Source organism: Mastigoproctus giganteus, chromosome 4 (assembly GCF_048544385.1).
Source record: "Mastigoproctus giganteus isolate SK-2022 chromosome 4, ASM4854438v1, whole genome shotgun sequence".
Taxonomy (NCBI): domain Eukaryota; kingdom Metazoa; phylum Arthropoda; class Arachnida; order Uropygi; family Thelyphonidae; genus Mastigoproctus; species Mastigoproctus giganteus.
The window spans coordinates 92336345-92355520 of record NC_143578.1 but is presented as its reverse complement, the minus strand read 5'-3'; the positions used below and the strand labels follow the sequence as shown (position 1 = coordinate 92355520).

General features: G+C 39.6%; 1 protein-coding gene across 2 annotated transcripts in view; it reads left to right on the top strand.

Moving 5' to 3' along the window:
• Nucleotides 1-19176, top strand: part of LOC150086912 (protein FAM107B-like) — a 222140-nt gene that overhangs the window by 54062 nt on the left and 148902 nt on the right. The gene's annotated exons all lie outside the window — the stretch shown is intronic.

The following is a 19176-nucleotide window of genomic DNA, read 5'->3' as shown; positions in this document are numbered from 1 at the left end:
TGGAGTAAAGTTGGACCCCTTCCAATGTTTTGTAAATTGTGTATGCAATCGAGCTGTATAAAATATGGTTGCTTCTTCCCCTTCCTCCATGCGAGAGATATTCTGGCTACAGGTTCATTTTATGATGTTAAAGATCGGTTTCTCAGACTGTTTTATTTTTGGTTTAAATTTTCTTGGGATGGTAAATTAGAGAGCATTTCGACCACAGTGGTTTTTCATATCTTGAAAGAAAATAAGAATAAGATTACTCGTACGTGGGGATCAGTTTAGAAAAAAAATTCTTGTAAATAAAACGCTGCCGATTATAAGCAAATCGATGATATATTGGAAACCAATTGGGTAACAGATGATACAATAACAAATGCATTTTTTCAATATAATTTAGACTTTTTATTCCCCACCGAAAATCTTGATTTTGGAGAGGACCGAGATATTTAGCAAAGATATTAATAGAAACTTGATGAAGGAAGGTGGATTCCAGTGATGTTATCAATCTTCTGTTGGTCTTTAATAAGGGAACTACCAAATATTGATTACAAACGCAAATCATCCAAAAGTTTTATTGTAAGATTTTAGGCGCATCAATGAGTTTAGTTAAATCATATTGCGCCATTGTGTATTATGCATGTACAAGTATTCATGAGCCATTTTGCATGTTGTGCAACTGAAAAGCCGGAATAACTGGAGGGGTAAACCCTACTCCCTCCTCCACAAGTTTTAAATACAGCTGGAACCTGTGAGTTCATCTCCCTAAGAGGCACGCTCAGGAAGCGAGGAGCGCAATTTTCTGAAATCTCTGGCTAAATTGTTCTGGTTGGTACCACATCCAAGTTTTTCCCTAAAAGTCAAAAGAGATCTCTTTTTGCTATTTCGTAACGAACTTTTGTTTTTTAAAGTGGAGTGCTAAAAAAGTCACGCGTTTATGATACAGTGATACGCTGTATTTTCATTGCGTGTAGAAATATAACCCGACTTATTTCCTCCGTCCGCCCACACACCAGCGACTCCCCTCATTGTTTTCACGATCTCGTATCGAATAATAATAAAAACGTCCGGAATTCACTCATCCCGCTGAATTTGATGGCCGTTGCTTAACAACACCTGAGCGGCAAAGCCCGCAGCAGATTGGTTTAATAGTTCTCTAATTTGCCAAAACTTTCCAGGAAACGTTAAATAAAAACCTTAGTTACCACTAAGGTTTTTTAAAATCCCGTTTGTGGGAGGTTTTCGAGGTCGAATGCGGACGGTTCACTTGTTTTCCACATTGTCACCATCGACATTCTGTGGGCGTTACCCGTGCCACTGAATCGGGGTTGTGAGGTAACAGCGAGTCAGAGTTTTTATTGAAGATGCTACAAAAGAACACTATTATCTTCTATTCCTGCAGAACTAAACCACTCGTGGTGTTTTCATGTCTACCGAGGATTTTCTCTCGGTAACAATGGTTGGCACCGTTTGTTCCCAACTCAATGCAGATAACTGCGTACTCGCTGACCTGATTTAGCTGCTTATTATCAAAGGGCAAAAAAATGCATCGGTAGATTTGCGTATTTAAGAAGTCTTTGTGCGTGACGTTCAACGTTTGTAGATTCTCTTGTTGGTTGGGGAGAAGGGAAAAACTGGAAATTGTGTATATATTAGTTCCACGTTATCAGTAAAATGTGCTCAGTGTTGCTGATCTTTATTGGCTGAAAATTGCTAGAGGGCATAATATGGTAATAATTTATATAAAACTGCATCATTAAGAGATTAATGGTGTAATACACTTCGGAAACATGGACTAGTTCTGTCACCATGTCGCATTTTCGTGTAAATCCTCTGTTCGAGGCTCTAAATAAAAGGTTTTGGTCTAGTAAGGTTAAAGTGGGCTTAATACGATATCTGGTTTGAGTTAAATGTACACACTCAGCCAGATGCAAATATAGCTAAGGCTCTATATGTTAACAAGATTAATGTTGCTTCTCCCTAGGCGTTCAACCTGTTTCTAGTAAACACCCTTATTAGACTAAACCCTTGTAGTACACTTCCAGGCTAGCTTATCTCTCTAATCAATTGTATTATAAGGAAGTTTTGATCTATCTAAAAATTTTTTTTTCGACTCTGAACTATTTTAAATCAGGCTGTTAAGATGAATGACTTGTTTCTGAGCGTGTACTGGTCTTGCAGGAAAAACGAATTAACTAAAATATCGAGCAAGACTTCCTTGTTAGTTGTGAATTAATTGAAACTATAGGAGGAAATGAGCCCACAAAATAAACAAACTATTTCTTGCTAAAAAAAGTTTGCATCCTTAAATGACTGAAAGAATTCAACAAAACGATTCGCAGACTGGACTACTCTTTAATGTCATATTCAACTATAGATTGTTGAAATTGGATTTTCTTTTAAATTATTATTACATATATCGCAAGAACTATTAGTAATAATTCTGGATATTGCAAAAGCCATTTATAAATCAAATCTTTAGCGATATCCTAAAATTACGCAATGTTGTGTTGCATCACTTTGGATCAAAGGATGCAATTAATTCCATTGTCTCATTACTCTCTTCCTTCGCTCTAACTCGGAGCACAACACTTCTTGCGTGGTTACCGCGTAATCGTGGAAGTTGTTACCATGACAGAAAACTGCAAGAGGAAGGTGACGAACTGCGTCACAGTTTCAGGAGATATGGCGCCCATGCAATTAGAACACGCGGTATTACAGGAAACGCGACTTTAAATGCAATCATTTGGCCCCGCAGGCCAGCATATATTTCCCTTCTGGATACTGTGACGTCAAACCTATAAACCAGATTTCTTTTCTTTTGCAGATAATTGGATTTTAATTGAGAGTTTAGATAAACTGATTCCGTCAGCGCTTTCACATTTCTCAGTTAATAGAACGAAAAATTTAAGCTGGTACTGGAGTACAAGATGACTACTATCTGTCCCCATTTGTGGATATGACAGCACTGTTAATTAGCGTGCTTAATTTAAGAAGTAATGATGCTAGAAAAGATATAGTGGAACTCTTAAGTTACTTTCAAGAACTGATTAATCAAATCAATCAGTTTTGCAGCACGCACAACCTGCAATTCGGCCCGTGAATACCCACTTGTACAGACATATTGGAGCAAAATGGCCTATGATTCTAATGTGCGATAAAACTAAAAGGAAGAAGGACGTTGCTTCTTCCGTCTGTCTCGCAATACGACATTCGTGGAAGCTTTTTATCTCGGCAGGGACTTCGTCGAACTTTGAATTGACGTAATTTGCTCAAACAGTCATGACAGATTTGTACTTTCTATACCTGTAATACTAAGAATACAATTGGGTTATGTCAAGTTACGTCATGTTCTCTTCGTGACACAGATGAAGGCAAACAGAAGCATCATCGTTATGAATATTGCATAAACATGACAGGAAAGAACAGTGCATGTGTTTCAAAGGTGAATAAACTCTAGCAGAGTTTATCATAAACGTCATCGGGTGTATTACGCTAGAAGTGATCTATATATATAAAGAAACTTCGTGGAAAATATCAAAATATTGCAATTTTTTATAATATTGGATCTAATGGGATTCACGAATGTTCCAGATAGAAATATTTACGCTTTAATATCTGTTTATGTTATGTTTTAAATTTTTCGAGCGTATAACTAGGATTTTCGATTTGGTTACTCTGACAACAAAATTATACTACTGGTGTTGCGTATTACACAAATTTTCGCATTAGTTCGATATGTGTAACAGTGATATTTAGTATTTATTGATAATTTTTGACGAATAAGTAATTAAGATATCATTAAACGAAAAATAAAGCAGTTATAATTATCAATGCATTGCTTAAAATACACTGGTGTTCAAAGAAAGTGCATCACCTATGAATTTCACATTTCTAACCCTTTTCCGCGATGGTGTTACATTAATGACTAGCATCACAAATAGAAATATAAACAAAAGATATTTATTAATAGTTAAGGCAAAGCTAAGTAATATTTGACAGGTGCTCTCAAAATATATTCCAAAATGAACATTTGAAACCTTTATACAACAGTTTTGGTAAACACGACAATTATGGCTGAAATGTTATCAGAAGCCTTTGATTTGCTTCAGTTTTTCATTTTAAATGGAAAACAAAATGAAAAGTTCACCAGGTGCAAACTAATATTTAGTTTAACCGCCTCTGACCCTGATGACAACAGCACACCGTCGAGGCATTAACAAGATCAATTTCTGAAGATAATCAACTGATAGTTCGTGGTTCCAAACACCAATTATTTCTTCCTGAAGTTCACGAAGGATCTTTGGTTTCTTTCTGGCAACTGCTGATTTCACACGATGCCAACATAGGATTCAGGGCAGGGCTGTTTCCTGGCCAGCTAAGAGCTGTAATGGACCGTTCTTCCAACCATTTTTTCACCTGTAACAAATGTAAACACATTACTGTTGAACCTCTAAGGCAGAAATTAAGATAAAGTAACTACAGAAGTGCCTACTTACACTTTTCGCCCGATGACAAGGAGCAGAGTCATCCTGGAAGACGCAGTTACTCGGCAGGTTGAAATGGTCTCTAATGGTCGGCGGCAATTTGCCTTCCAATATAGCCTAGTGCCCATTGGCATTTACGGAACCTTTTATAAACTGTAGGTGATACGAAATGCATCCCCATATCATTTGGCTGGTAGAGAATTTCACTGTAGACACCATACAGCCTGGATGGTATTCTTCACATCTAAGGCGAATCGTTTGTCTCCCATCAGAACCATGCAGGTTGAATTTTTCCTCATCCAGGAACTATCAGTTGACTTCCACTGCTCGGGGGTCCATTTGACATGCTCCTTACACCAAATTAATCGGGCCTTTTTCATTTTTTGTGTGAGGAGGGGATTATTCTTAGGACAACGGGCTACAAGGCCATTTTTGAAGAGGCGTCTTCTGACTGTTACTGCGTTTGCTACCACTCCTGTATATTTTTGCGTAGAGACTCGTTTGCGTCCAGTTCCTTTTTTCCTATCAGCAGAACCAGTATTCTTGAGTTTGGAAAGAAATCTACTCACTGTCGACTGATTACAAGACACTCTATAAGCAATATGATGGGAAGAACATCCTTCCTCACGTAAAGCAAGAACAAAGCACCCTTTCTTCGTGGCGTCAACTGCACGTAACTCGCCATCCTGATACACGCAAGGAATGTGACTGCAACTCTTGCAGAGCGTGCTTATATACCTGAAAGTAACAGGTGATGCAATATTACGTCATCAACTGCTCGTGTCAATCTTACCTGATGCAATCTGTAAGAAATATTGCCATTTACTTACTTACGTTATTCGGACGACAATTACAATTTTAAGGGATGATGCACTTTCTTTGAACACCAGTGTATATACATAAAAGGCAAAATGTTGCAATTTATTTTTACACATAATGTAATGTTTATCAGAAATGTTTTGATTATGTAGAAAAATAAATCTGTTTGATCAATCATCAATGATCAACTATTTTACACACGAACTTACCAATCGCCTCGTGTCTATTGAATAAAAGCGATTGAACCATCAAATCATCAACAGACTTCGGTCGTACTAATAACATTATCGTTTTCAAATTTCATTGCTTTCGGACAATTTTTTATTGATCTGTTCAAGGAAAGGTGTGAGGGTGCTAAATCTAAAGCCTTCGTGAGTAGCACGGTTGGTAGGATCGCCGTCCTTCCCACACCGGATGGAAAAGACCTGAGTCCCGTTGACGACGGGAAGAATTTTTATGGGGCTTTTTCACAATGTGGCTGAGTTGTTTGTTTTCAGGCGAGGGTAGCATGGTTTTTTCTCCCGGAAACTCTGGTTTTTCAAAAAAAATAATTCCATCAGAACAGAAAATCGACCTCAGAACACTCGCAATTTACAGTCAAATACACGGAGCAATATGGCATTAGTCGCTGATGTTCCTAAAAACCCTACCCTACAGCTTTCGAGAATAAATGTAAGGACAGGGAACCCATTCAAAGTCAGTCAGTAATCGTAATGGTTGCAGTGTGTAACCTGTGAATAAATATTATCGTGATGAAACGAACTCCAGTAATAAGCACGGTAAGTTTTTTGACTTATTTTTCACAGTTTTAATTTGGTTAGACTATTGCTGTGCCCTTTTCAAGGAAGTCCACCATTATCCCAGAAGCCAGTACATTTCCATCTGATTTAGCTGTTGGAAACTTCCTCGAAGGAGTCCCCGCTACTTTTGTTTTGCTTCTGGCTCAAACTGGCGGATCTGTATTTCATCCACAGTCGATTAATAAAATCGAGATTATTATCACTAAACATATGCATGATTATCGCTTGATCTTTATCGCCTGTGGCCAGCATTCAAAACTTTTTCAGAACCCATCTTGATGCAAGCTTCGTCACGCCTGAGATATTGTTTAAAATATCCTCATCTCTTCCATATGACATGCGCAAAACGTTAACTATGTTTAATAGTGGCTCTTCAGTCTGCGAAAGTACTATGATCAATTAAATCAGTGTTTCTGCGAGTTGTCAAAGCCCACCTTAAAGGTTATCCATTTCTTGCATTATTTACGGTGTTGTCACTCCTACAGTTAATTTCGAACGTTTTTATGACTTCCTTTTTGGAGTTCAGGCTTTTGAAATGTTTACTAAATTATTTGTTGAGTTATATTAAATCTCTAATACGTACAGAGGGGCGATCACTATTTTACACACCAACTTACCAATCGCCTCGCGTATAAATGAGAGCGTGTCTATTGAATAAAAGCGATTGAACCATTAATTTGCAAATTGACACCCAGGTCGTTCTATAAACCCGGTCCATATGAAAACTGTACGAGGATCAGTTATGTTCACCTAAATGATACTGATGAAAATACAACAGCAGGGTCCACAGTGATACGGGATTGAACTGAAGACAGTTTTTTGGGAATAATTAAAAAAAGGTGAATGTTCTAACTTTCAACAGAAGGTACAGCGACTTACTATTCATTATTAATATGATCTTTATCGCAACTGAATTCAGCGACGGTCAGGAAGGGACTTGGTAGATTTAAGTACAAGCAACGAGCTACATTACAGGCAGCAAGAAAACCAGGATTCAAGCTAAAAGCTACTCTCAGATGAATTGTTTAAAGAGCGTCAAAACAAAGACTAAGAAGAATTTTGTCATCAGCATATTTAACTGAGGACCCGTTGCAAATATGTGAAAAAGTATGCCAATAAAGCGTCTTATTTCTCTTGAGAAATTAAGTCTTATAGTAAATAAGTGTTGCTGAATTGGACACTCTTGCTACAGGAAGAAGGCCTATCGCGAAAATATTAATCAAGAGCATATACGAATGAGGGTTCCTCGAAAAGTGCACCTGTCTGTTCACTGCCATCACCTGCACATCAGTCTGCCTTCGTGGCACGCACTACGGGCGTTTCATTAGACGACGTCTAAGTATACTTGCTGCGCGGGGAAGGTTAACGTCCACCTGAGTAGGATGGTGTAAAAGTGGTCCGGCTGGCTACCGGCTCGTGCGAAAAAAGGCGGATGAGAAAGTCTCGCGTGACTAGTTTCTAATCAGTCCGTTACCATAGAAACGGCCACACTTGTAGGAGCCGATTTAAATTACAGCGTTCCCGACAGAAGGTATCAGCTTGTGACTACGGTTCGGCTCGGAAGTCGGTAATTAACTTCGGTGACGTCACTTCCTGTTGGGATTTCATCTGGCCCCCGAAGGGAGATAAACAGCGATGATTAATTGATGGATGCCGACAACAACCAATGAAGTGTCCTAAATCGTTTCGCTCTCTTATTAGCCAGCCCTTCGAGAACCTTCGTTGGTGGACGGATATCGAAATAAGTTCAGCATTCTTCACATTATTCCCACAGAAATGAGAACCTTTCCTCTGACCCAAATAGTGGATACCAAAATGATTAAAAGAAAATGAACATCACTCTTTCTCACTGTGGCACACGCAAGCGGCAATATGAGCCGAAGAGGACACCTGGTGTTTCCTCTTTGGACTGTAGGCCACTGTCTACATTCTCTTTGGTTGAGCTCTTTCTCTTCGACACTGGGTTTACCTACTGGTGTTCCTCGATGCGATAGCGGATAAAAATATTATCGCTGTAAAGTATAAAATGTTCAATGTCCATGAAAATACCTTTCGCAAAAAGGTGTAAAAGCTACGTGCAGATCTATATGACCTGTTGCCCACTTGAGTACCATTCTTAGGATATCCGTTACAGAATTTTAAGCCATAATTTGATCCAATTTTTAGAGAAAAAGCAATATTAAACTTTCCTAAGTTCCAGTATGTATGTACTTTGTTTTATTACGTAACAGTTATTCCCCTAAACGTGCAGTTAATCTGCTAGGGCAAAACTCACTGTATCCTTATACTGTCCCCCTCGATATTTATAAATTTCTCATCTACAGAAATGAATGCTGACAACTTAACAGCATAAAAATAAAAAAGGCTGCGAAAAAAAAAGTACAATAAATATGCATTTAAGGATGGAGGAACAATTACGAATCTAGTGAAAACTAAAGTGAGCTAAAAACCATTGCAGATAGGTAAACAGCTACTCTGCTGTGATTTCGAAATATCTTGTCTTTTAATTTTCCCTTTTCCCTCAGCAAACTTGTCTAGCAACCGGTCTAGGACTAGTTCTTGAATGTGCGTTCGACAACCCTTCCCTCGACATAATCAGGTTTTTGGGTAGCGATGCCACACCACGCGAAATCAGGGGAAGAAGGAATAATTTGGAGACTTTAAGATCACGACGAGTGGGACCTTTACTTTGCATTTCGAAATTTCTGTATGTGGCACCCATGGGCGAAAATATCGGCAAGGTGCAACGAAGTGATATAATGTGATGAAAGATGAATAAAGCAACAGTCGGATTGCCTTGACTTGGACAAAACGAGTTTTTCTTCTTACCGGTGGACGTGCTGCCTGTATGAAGGATAAAACCTACTAACTTGAGGATACATGACTCATGGTAGAGTTGCTGAGATGCTGTTACGTAATTGGATGCAAAATCTTCGATAATCTGCTCAATAACATGCAGGTTTCTTAAGATTTCTTTGCCCTTTCTGTGCAGACTGGTTTAATTTGCGAACTTTAAAATTTTCGTTCAAACCAGTCATGCACAGCGCTATAAACTGTGTCGTATTCTGCCACTTTCTGTTATTGAATCTGGTTTACAGAACACAAAAACAACTTTAAAAATTAACATGTGTGCTTAATTGACGCTGAAAAAAATGTACGCCCCAAATACACTGATGCTACGGTGAATGAAAGTTATTTTTTCTGTACAGTCAACAAAATGAACAAACTCGCTAATATTTCTGTACAGAATAAACTGTTCTGGCTTCGAGGGGACGTCAGTGTCGCAATCTTCTGTGTATATAAGTAGCTGCTTCCTACTTAAAGATGACGTCGTATGGATAAAAATAATCCGCGGTTTGTGTTGCTTAAATCAACGATAAACATTGTACAGTGTGTATATCGTGCCACCCATATATTTCCTTGGAGTGGGGTGGGAGGGCCATTTCATCTTTTCAGGAGAGGAAGCTATTTATATCTCAATTTAGTCCCTTCCGTTAAACGCCTTTATAAACCATCATCGGGGCAGTTGGTTCCACTCTGATAAACTGCAATTAATCTTGCTGAGATAACCAATGTACACCACTACTAATTTTTGAGATTTTTGGATATTCTTCCCTAAGAATGGCAATGAATTCCATTTCTTGAGAATGGACGATCAAAACCTACTTGAGAAAGTAGGTTATAACGTTTCTTGCCCCCCCCTCCCCTCAAGCGAAAGAAGGATAAGAAAAGCAGCGGTCAGCAGTGCATTTCCCCATTTGCTATTCAGGAGGTAAGATGTTACTCCAATCCTCTGAAATCTAACTGGTCACCGGACCACTTTTCTCCGCTACGTCCTCCACCGAAAGAGTACGTGGGCCGTTATTTTGTGTCGCGATCTGCTCGATGACGAAATGTAATCAGTCAGGTTAGCACCGGAACGAAGGACTTCCGATGTCGGGATGTAGGTCGCTCGGTTTCCCACATTTTATAGTGGCCTCTGCCCAAAAAAGGTTCAATTTTATCTCTCTCTCTCTCTCGTTTGTCAGGTTCGTCTGTGAGACGTATGAAGGGCACTGTCTGTTTTTGTTCAACTGTCCCATGAACTAATTCTAATTAGTTCCTCAGTGCCAAGAAGTAGTTCCCTACTTGGAAATGAAATATTTTAATGTTTTCGTACTAAGTGATTGTGAAACCATTCTGAATGAAGTTCGGAACTGTATCATTAAATTGTTGAGTAGGAACAGGCAACCCAAATTAGTACAGTCCAAATTACCACTTTTATTATACGTATTGATTCGCATTTAAAATCGAAAACTCTACTTTGACATCTCGCGCTCAAAAAGCTGGCCCCCTGGCTGTATTCGCACCACACATTTCTTCTGGAGTGTCATTTGCACGCTTCTCTTCTGATTCATCCGTTTGCGATGATGCGGTATAAACGGGTATTATTTTTAGTTTGTCGTGCAGAGGGACCAACGGTACAAGAGGGGCAAAATTCAATTGTTTCTTCTTTCTTTTAAAAGTTTACGTTGTGGTACTTTTTTACACTGCAAAGAAAACGGTAAACAAATACGGCGCTCTCTTATGTAGAAGGTAACGAAACCAAAAACCTACAGACATTGATGCTGTATGTACGTGAAAGGCTTTGATCATTGAACCGAGCCATTTCTGATTGCCTGTGTGGGCCTCTACTCCAAATTGATTTCTCTGTTAAAAGAAATTAAACTTCAACGTCCACATTTCAAACTCAAAATCAACCTGAAAACATAACTCCCAACGAATTCTATGAGCTGTTTTCTTATTTGCTGCATCTCGAAATTAGAATAGCGAAAACAGAATGAATAACATCTTCTGGGGGAAGGTAGGGGGTTGATGATTGCGTCCTACTGACCGTTTTCATTTGGTCATACGTAGTCTGCAATAAATCGTGCGCCTTCGCTGCCTACTGCGCCAACAGTACTTTAAAAATAGCACTCTTGAAAAACCGGATGAGCCATCATTAGTGTCTTCATATTTTACGTATTTCTACAGTTGCGTAATAAACAGCAGCGTGTGCTGCGTTAATAAAACCACGCGTGTCTTATAAAACGCCAACTGCTGAATAAATGAACTACAGTTTATTACAATGCGCATGCGTTGCTTTGTCACCACGGGCATAGGTTTAAAAATGGCTTTTCCTTCTGCGCGCGATGAGCAGCCGGTTTGATCTATTAGTCGTAGTTCAGGTTCTGACAGTGACCTTCCAGCATGCAGTGCGGTTGCGACCTTGCTTCGATTTGTTGATCGCTCGAAATCCTTCAAGTACTGGCGTGTACCATCGTGCGACAACGGTGCTCTGAAATAGGCCAGCGACTTAGCCAAGATTTCTTGAAAAACCAGACCAACCGTTGTTGGTGTTTTATAAGCTTGTAGACCTTCTCATTCGCTCAAGGTTTGTTTTTGACTGCGAAAACGAGCCAAAATGTTTTCGTTTTATTGTATCATTGCGAGAATCCATTCTCAATTCCCACGGTACGACTGCGTTGAAAGTTCTTAATTTTAAAAAAGTTTAAAGCCAACAGGCAAGAAGTTGCATCTAGGTTCTTGCTGTAATTAATACGACAGCGCTCAATGACCAATGGACAGAGCAGTTTCTGGCAACTTACGCTTCGAACGCAAAACATGAATACGCCCTCGTTGCTAGCGCTGTGGTTACGATCGTTATTCAATATTACTTGGAAAAGTCCTGGGCTCGAGTTCTGTATAAAAGAAAGGAACTTTTTGGTGGAATTTTTTTTATGTATAGAATTTTTCATTTATAAAAAAGATCCGACAAACAGTAACTAAAGATCTTGATGGAGTTTGTTGTCTTCAATTAGTTTTCATTTTATTCATTGTTAAACTCTCCACAGTGAATTGTGCATTTTTACCATGCAACGCGAACTTTTCAAAAAATTTTCTGTATATATAAATAAAATGAAAAAATGGCGTTATTTTATTTCCCCTTAACGCTTGATCTTGTATTATTCCGCGGAGCTACCCAAAATAGAAACAGTGTCCTTTTTACACACAGAATTACAAAAGAGACTCTTGAAAGTGTTTTTTTTTTTTTTTTGTGGATGGGGGAAATTTTGGAAGAGTCGCAAAACATTTAGCGCGTTAACACAACTTGAAGAAAAAATGTTTGATACAGAAAGAACGAGCAATTTTAATTTATCTTTATTCGTAATAAATGAATACAAAAAGAACTGCTAAAAGACAGAAAAGCGAAAACTTGTTTCATTAATATAATCATAATACTTGGAATTGATTTTCTTATGAGCCTTTCGCACGAGTTGCCTCTGTATTGTTGCTACCAGTAACAGTTCTCAGAAGAGTACATTATTACACCACTACATTTCTTATTGAGTGCAATACTGAGGCAACTTGGTATCGTCATAGCATCGAATTATTAGAGATTAATGCAAAGTATTAAAATGTTCACTTTATGGAAAAGAGGTTTGAATCGGTTTTACTCGTACCAAAAACGATTACAGGCAGCTGGCACCTGAATCTTCCAGAAAATAACGTTATACGTATTAGACGGTTGTGTAAAGTAATTGGCCGGGATCGATAATCGAAACGCAGCAGAGTCTCTCTATCAAGGATGACACCCCTCCCACACTCCGAGTCACAGACCAATTAATCTCCTGATTCGTCTAGCCTCTTGTGACCTGTCTGGTCACTACTCAAAGCGGGTCAGATATTAGGGATGTGGGAGTGAAAGGAATTGAAAAGGGCACAACACTTCAGATAGGGGGCAGAATGTCCTTTTATTTGCAAAATCGCGTGCCCACCTGCTAGATGTTTACAAAATAGGTCACCTCTTGTGTTCACGGTGCAGTGGTCATGAAGTCATTACCAACCAACCAACCGCTCCATGTCCGACGTGCTCGAATTTACTGATCCGGTTAATAGGTGGAGCTGCAGCATGTTATTGCTCGTAATGTTATTCTTCCAGGTAACTGCATCCCGACGATAACTCCTTGTAACTGGTTCCTTGCGCATCTGCTCAATTTGGCAAACACGGTCACTGCACACATTCATCTTAATGATAGATTCTTGCGCTTATCAACGGGTGGTCGTCATAAACGTGACGGCCGCTTTACCTACAGGTTGTCGCTGTGGTTCACGTATTCTACCTGTGAGAACTCGCACGTTCGGTTATGCCTTCCGGAATTATACAGGTGAGCATTCTCCACTGTTTTTGTTTTTGGCCTTCCTGCAGTTCTGCATTCCACGGCCTCGACAAACCCTGGTTAATATTCGTTTACGAGCTAATCATCTGTGCACGAAATGCCTTTTCCTCACCCCTCTCGCCTGGGGAAGTATCTGCTCCACTGGCTGCTTGGAGGATGCCTTCTCCTAAATCTCCTTTTCACTTTAATCTCTGCTCTCTCCTTTCTTGTACTCATTTTCCGTGCTCAATTTCATGGTTTTTTTTTCTCTCTCTCTCTGACCCGCCGTGGAGGACTCGGGCAACTCAATGGCAGAGCCAGCCAGAGAACAAGCTCTACAGCCTGGCCACAGTTGCCCATCCACTCTTCATAATGGACGGGCAACTAGGGACCACGCGGTTAAGTGGCCAGAAGAACAACACTTCACTTTTCACCTCTGACCTATGCAGAGGCTGTATCTATGTCTTCGCGATAGTAACGCGATGATGGAGGAGGCCTCCGGTGCCTCTTGACCCTCAACACTTTACACTTTGTGCACGAGATGGGACAAGAGTAAATACAACTCGTCCCTAAACTGATCCTGCCTGAAGTAGTTTGGAATCCCCTCCTGGTGAGGCACTCCATTAAGGAGAAAGTACATTACATACATTTTGACTTCTCGCTCAAAAACACAAAACTGCATTAAATGCGCATTGATTCTTAAACCTGGACCAGATGACTGGTACAGTTATATCCTCCTCGGGCTAGATCCGTACTAATCATTCCCTGTCCCCTTTCCCCATCGCGGTGGTTGACTTGGTCTCATTAAATTTGCACACCGATTTGGGTCCAATTGAAGATCGCTATTTCGACCTCTGAATTTTTAAATTTTCAGCAGTTAGCCAAAACAGAGAGCTCTTTTTCTATTACACTGCACTTCTGTTATTTCAAATTGTTGGTTAAATACTTTAGGCTTTACTCTTTGAAAAGCTTAAGGCAACCAGTGTATTTCTTGCTAGTAATTAATTGGTTTCTTTTATGTGATCTTTCATTATTCTGTTTCCTGTTTGCAGTCTGTGTCGGGGACAAAGTAAACCATTCACCTTAAGCTACCTATAATTCATTCGGTTTAGTCTGTGAGGGTTATCCACAAGTTTCCTGAAGATAGTGCCTCTTCCTGGCGGAACACCCATTTCTTGAGTTTCAGTTCCATCAGTAACGCGAACTGATTGAAACATTTTCCAGGTATTGTTTTTTTTTCCTTTTTTGCACGATGAAATCATCTGAAACAAATCGACATCAGAACAAACCCGGCACGGATGCTTTGTGGTCTGAGTGCATCTCTGAATGGCGCTGCTTCTTGAAATTTCAGATCACTCCTGTGTTGTAGCAGTGGCACGTTTATTAGGTCTTCGATGATTTTCCGAAGTTCGCATTTTGACTCAAGTTAAAAGGTCCGATATGAGTGGGCAAACTTCTCTAGCTGATGCTGTTTGGAAGAAGAATGCACTTTTGCATTTGGAGTGTTTGACACATGCGTTGTCTCTGAAAACAGAAACAAAACGCTTTTTGTTTCTTTTTTTCTTTTTTTTTTTCATCCGTTTGAAAATGTTGATAGCTGACTGTGTGGTCCATTGATTTAAAAAAAAAAAAAAAAAAAGGTGGAGGGGGGGCGGGTGTTAAAGCTTAATTTCGAATATTTGCGTGGGAAATATTTGAGTGCATTTTGTTTCTGAATTAACAAATAACACGCCATGCGCTTCTCAGACTTGAATTTGCCTTAATTCTTTTTGCTTTAGAATAAGTCTTAAAATTCCTTAAAATTTGTTATAATAAATACATTTATGCAATTAAAAAAAAAAATATATATATATAGTGATGGTCCTCATTAAGTTCAGAACTCAGCTGTTCTTAAGCGTGTTCCAAAAGGTAATTCCAAACCCAAAAACGATTTTCTTGTAATGCAACCCCAGCGAAGACTGCCCTTCTGTTATCCAGTCCATTAAAAAAAACATGGGGATGGAACCTGTCTTTGTGGTGTTTTTAATAGAATTCTCAATATTTATTAATCGAGGTGGTGGAAGGGATTGTTGGATAATCTGTTCAACCATTTAAGAAGCCGAATTCAGTTGCAATGGAGGAAGTGATTTGTCGGAGTAGCAAAAATACCAAACAAAAAGGCCCAACACCGAACCCTAGTGGAGTCCCACAGGGTTCGGTGTTGGGTCCACTGTTGTTTTGTATATTTATCAATGATATTGATGAAGGTATATCAAGCTTAATGTCGAAGTTTGCAGATGATACAAAGGTTGGCAGGGTTGTTAATGACAGTAATGGCAGTGTGCTACTGCAACAGGATCTAGACAAGATGGGCAAATGGGCTGAGAAGTGGTAACTAAAGTTTAACCTTGACAAATACAAAGTACTGCATATGGGTAGAAGTAACCCCAGAGAAACGTACCAACTGTGTGGTACTACACTTAAGGTGGTAGAAAATGAAAAAGACCTGGGAGTAATTGTGCAGTCAGATATGAAGTTTTCTGAGCAATGCAGACAGGCTGCCAGGGCAGGTCATGGGGTTTTGTCTATGATATATAGGAATTTTGCTAGCAGGGAAAAGGAGGTGATTATCCCTCTGTATAAGGCAATGGTCAGGCCACGCCTTGAGTACTGCGTACAGGTCTGGAGGCCTCATTTTAGGAAGGATGTAGATTTGCTTGAGCATGTACAGAGAAGGGCAACAAGATTGGTGAGGGGAATGAAGGGATCCTCTTACCAAGAGAGGCTTAAGTTCTGCAAATTGCAGTGGCTGGAGACTAGGCACCTGCGCGGTGATCTGATTGAGGTATATAAGGCCTTGAATGGGTTGAGCACGCTGAATTCTGATGGGATCCTTCCACTTGTTCAGATTACGAACCTAAGGGGGCATAAATTCAAATTAAGAAAAGACAGATGTAGAATAGATGTGCGGAAATTTGCCTTTAGCCAGCGGGTGATAGGTTGAATAAATTTAAGGAGGAACTGGACAAATATTTAGAGGGGATTGTTTTGTAATTTTCTTTTTTTTTTTTTTTTTTTGGCTGATGCTGCATAAGCTCATACATTTGCTTTCTTGCATCACATGCCACTACTACTAATAATATTAGAAGTATATTGGGGTATAAGACGCAAGAATTTTAGAATGTATCTCTTAACAAGTTCAGAATTTCGAATATCAGTCAGCTCTTTAAAGGCAGAGGGGTCTTGGTGGTTTTCACTAGGTAAAAATGTGGATTAAAGGTAAGATTCACTTCCCACATGAGACCTTGACCAAAGTGGGTTGCCTTTCGTCACTTACGTTCCATCTAGACAGATCAGAATGTTCTTATTAATTTCTATTAGTTATGCAGTGGTGAACTGATTTAGGGATTCAAGAATAAGCTGAGTCTGCCGTAGGACTCAGGAAATGAATGCGACTGTTTTCAAGCTTACTTACCTCCGGAACTATCTGGATCTTTCGATATAATCATAAAATCAAGGTTGAGGTTCATATATGATTGAAAAGCTATTGCGAATAACGTGGTGAACCTTGGGTAAATGTCCCATGTGAAAGAGATAGAAACTAGCTCCCATGTACTGAGTGTCGTTCGGGTGTCTTTTTCTCAAATATCCTCCTCAGTGTTTTAAGTGGGAAGATACCACGGGGAGCACACCTATTTACATCTGAAATGTAACGCACTGAGTACGTTAACTGAGTTGTTTTCATTGAGTTTTCTGATTTCAGAAGGATATTTCTTATAAGTTGGTTGTTATTGATTTTATTTCGACTAGTGGTATGGAGATTGGTTAACGTTAGCAGTGACCTCTGTGACAGTATAGTGGTTTTGTCAATTGTCACTCGTTTGGAGAGATCTGGGTTCCAGTTACATGGTAGACTGGAGGAAAATTTAAAGGTTGGTTAATACAGGTTGGACTTTATCAAAAAACTGTGATAAATAATTTACAAAATTTGCACAAATAACCGAGAAATAATTGTACAGTTTATACCTAAGTCAGCTTCATGCTCATATTACTTTAGTGCTATATTAAGAGTCATTCATGACATGTACTCGTAGTTGTTCAAGCCCGTGACTGCTGAATACTGTGCTGTTTCTTGTATTCTATGTATCTTGTGAACTCCTCTGACCATCTGGTCGTCCCTGAGTATAAACAGACAATTTATTATTTTGGTAAATTATCTCTCGGTTAATATGGCCCACTTTGTACTTTTTGTCAGAAAATTATCCACTACATTCAACTCTTATAAGCCGGTTCTTCGTCTTGATATGTAGAACTACTTTTGAAAGCTTAACAACCCAGAACGTTCTGAGCTTTATTTGAAAGAGTAAAAATATTTAATCGGAACGGTACTTTGCTTACGGCTCAGTTCAAACGCTGATTGTGAATGCGGTAGTTTTCGTTGATAAGTGAAAGGCGAGTATTATCGACGTCTTGTCGTTCTCCGATATGTAGGGGTTCACGCCACTTACGAAATGTACAAAAAATTAGAAGCAAAAATAATTGTGCTTTTGGAATAATCTTGTTGGGGAGAAGGGGGCGAAGCAACTTAACCAGACCCTCGGTGATGCCGAGATATTATCAGCAACTCTCGTTCCCCCACCATTTTCCGAACTGGTTCCTGTCCGAGTAGGAAGCAGTTGACAGTTTGTTGGTGGACTGTTCTCCTTACATTAACGGGTTTTATTGGGGTTGTTTCGTGTCATGGTTCTTCTTAAGATATTTTTTGTTTCTTTGATTTTTAAAAGAACAAGTTTACCAAGTGGTTATAAAAAAAAAAAATGATAATAACAAAGGATGGTTGCTGAGGATCTCCGACTAGTGGTCACTTCAAAATCATCCCATCCGACCTTCCGTGAGAGAGTAATTGCTCGCCTATTGGAGGTCGAACAAAAGTTCTAAAACTGCCAATGGGAAACAGTTGCCAGTTTTCGAGACGAATCTTTTCCCATTACAAAATGCCAACTGACTTGTTCCACTTTCCTCACGATTTCTGGTGGAGATAAAACGCCAGCCTTGTTCGCTTTTATTTGACAAGTCGTTGGACAAGTAGAACTGGTGTATGTGGGCAAGCCCGAAGACGATGTTCTTTGATGATTTCCGTAATTAGAAGTGGGGGGGGGGGTTTCTTGGTCAGGAAAAAAGCAAACCTGCTTGGTCGTAAATTGTAGCAGCAAGATTCATTCTCTACGCTGCAGATTTGTCTACAATGGAATCGTATTGACCCATCTACAATATCGTAGCTGGGTCAATACGCGTTCATTATAGATTGTTGACGAATATTCGGTGTATGTAATTGAATTACAGCTGCGAATCTCTCTCTCCGTGCATTTTGAATTCGTATCGAATTATTTCCGATGAGAGAAACAAGGCGAAGTCAGACGGAGAAAGAAGCAAAATAAATTCTACGGCCTCGTAACCCTGTCCGCAGCTTGTCTCTTCAATTCACAATTGTCAGACTTGTTTAATATATAGAAACACCCCCTTCGAAGGGGGTGTTCCTATATATTAACCTCCTTCGCCCATTTTGGGCTTTCTGTCAGTGGAAAGGCATTGGAGACTTCTTTCTCTCTGTGCGAAGGAGATCTATTGTACGTCAGGGATCTGCGCGTTGTATACTGACAGATGGCGTGAGCGATACCTTTCATTGTGATGGGAAAAAGTTTCTGAGGGGCATTAAAAAAGCTTTACCGAACGTGGGAGAGCGCCAAGCACAGATGGAAAATAAAAACTGCCGGTGAAGCAGAACAGAACTCATTCAGCATGCATCTCCGGGCGCCTAGCAGAGAGAGAGGTGTTCGTGGGTCACAGAGATCATGTCAACTCCCACAGAGTTTTGTGTAGAGGAAACTCCTTTCTTGCTCTGCTCCCAATCAATTTGTTCGGTCCACA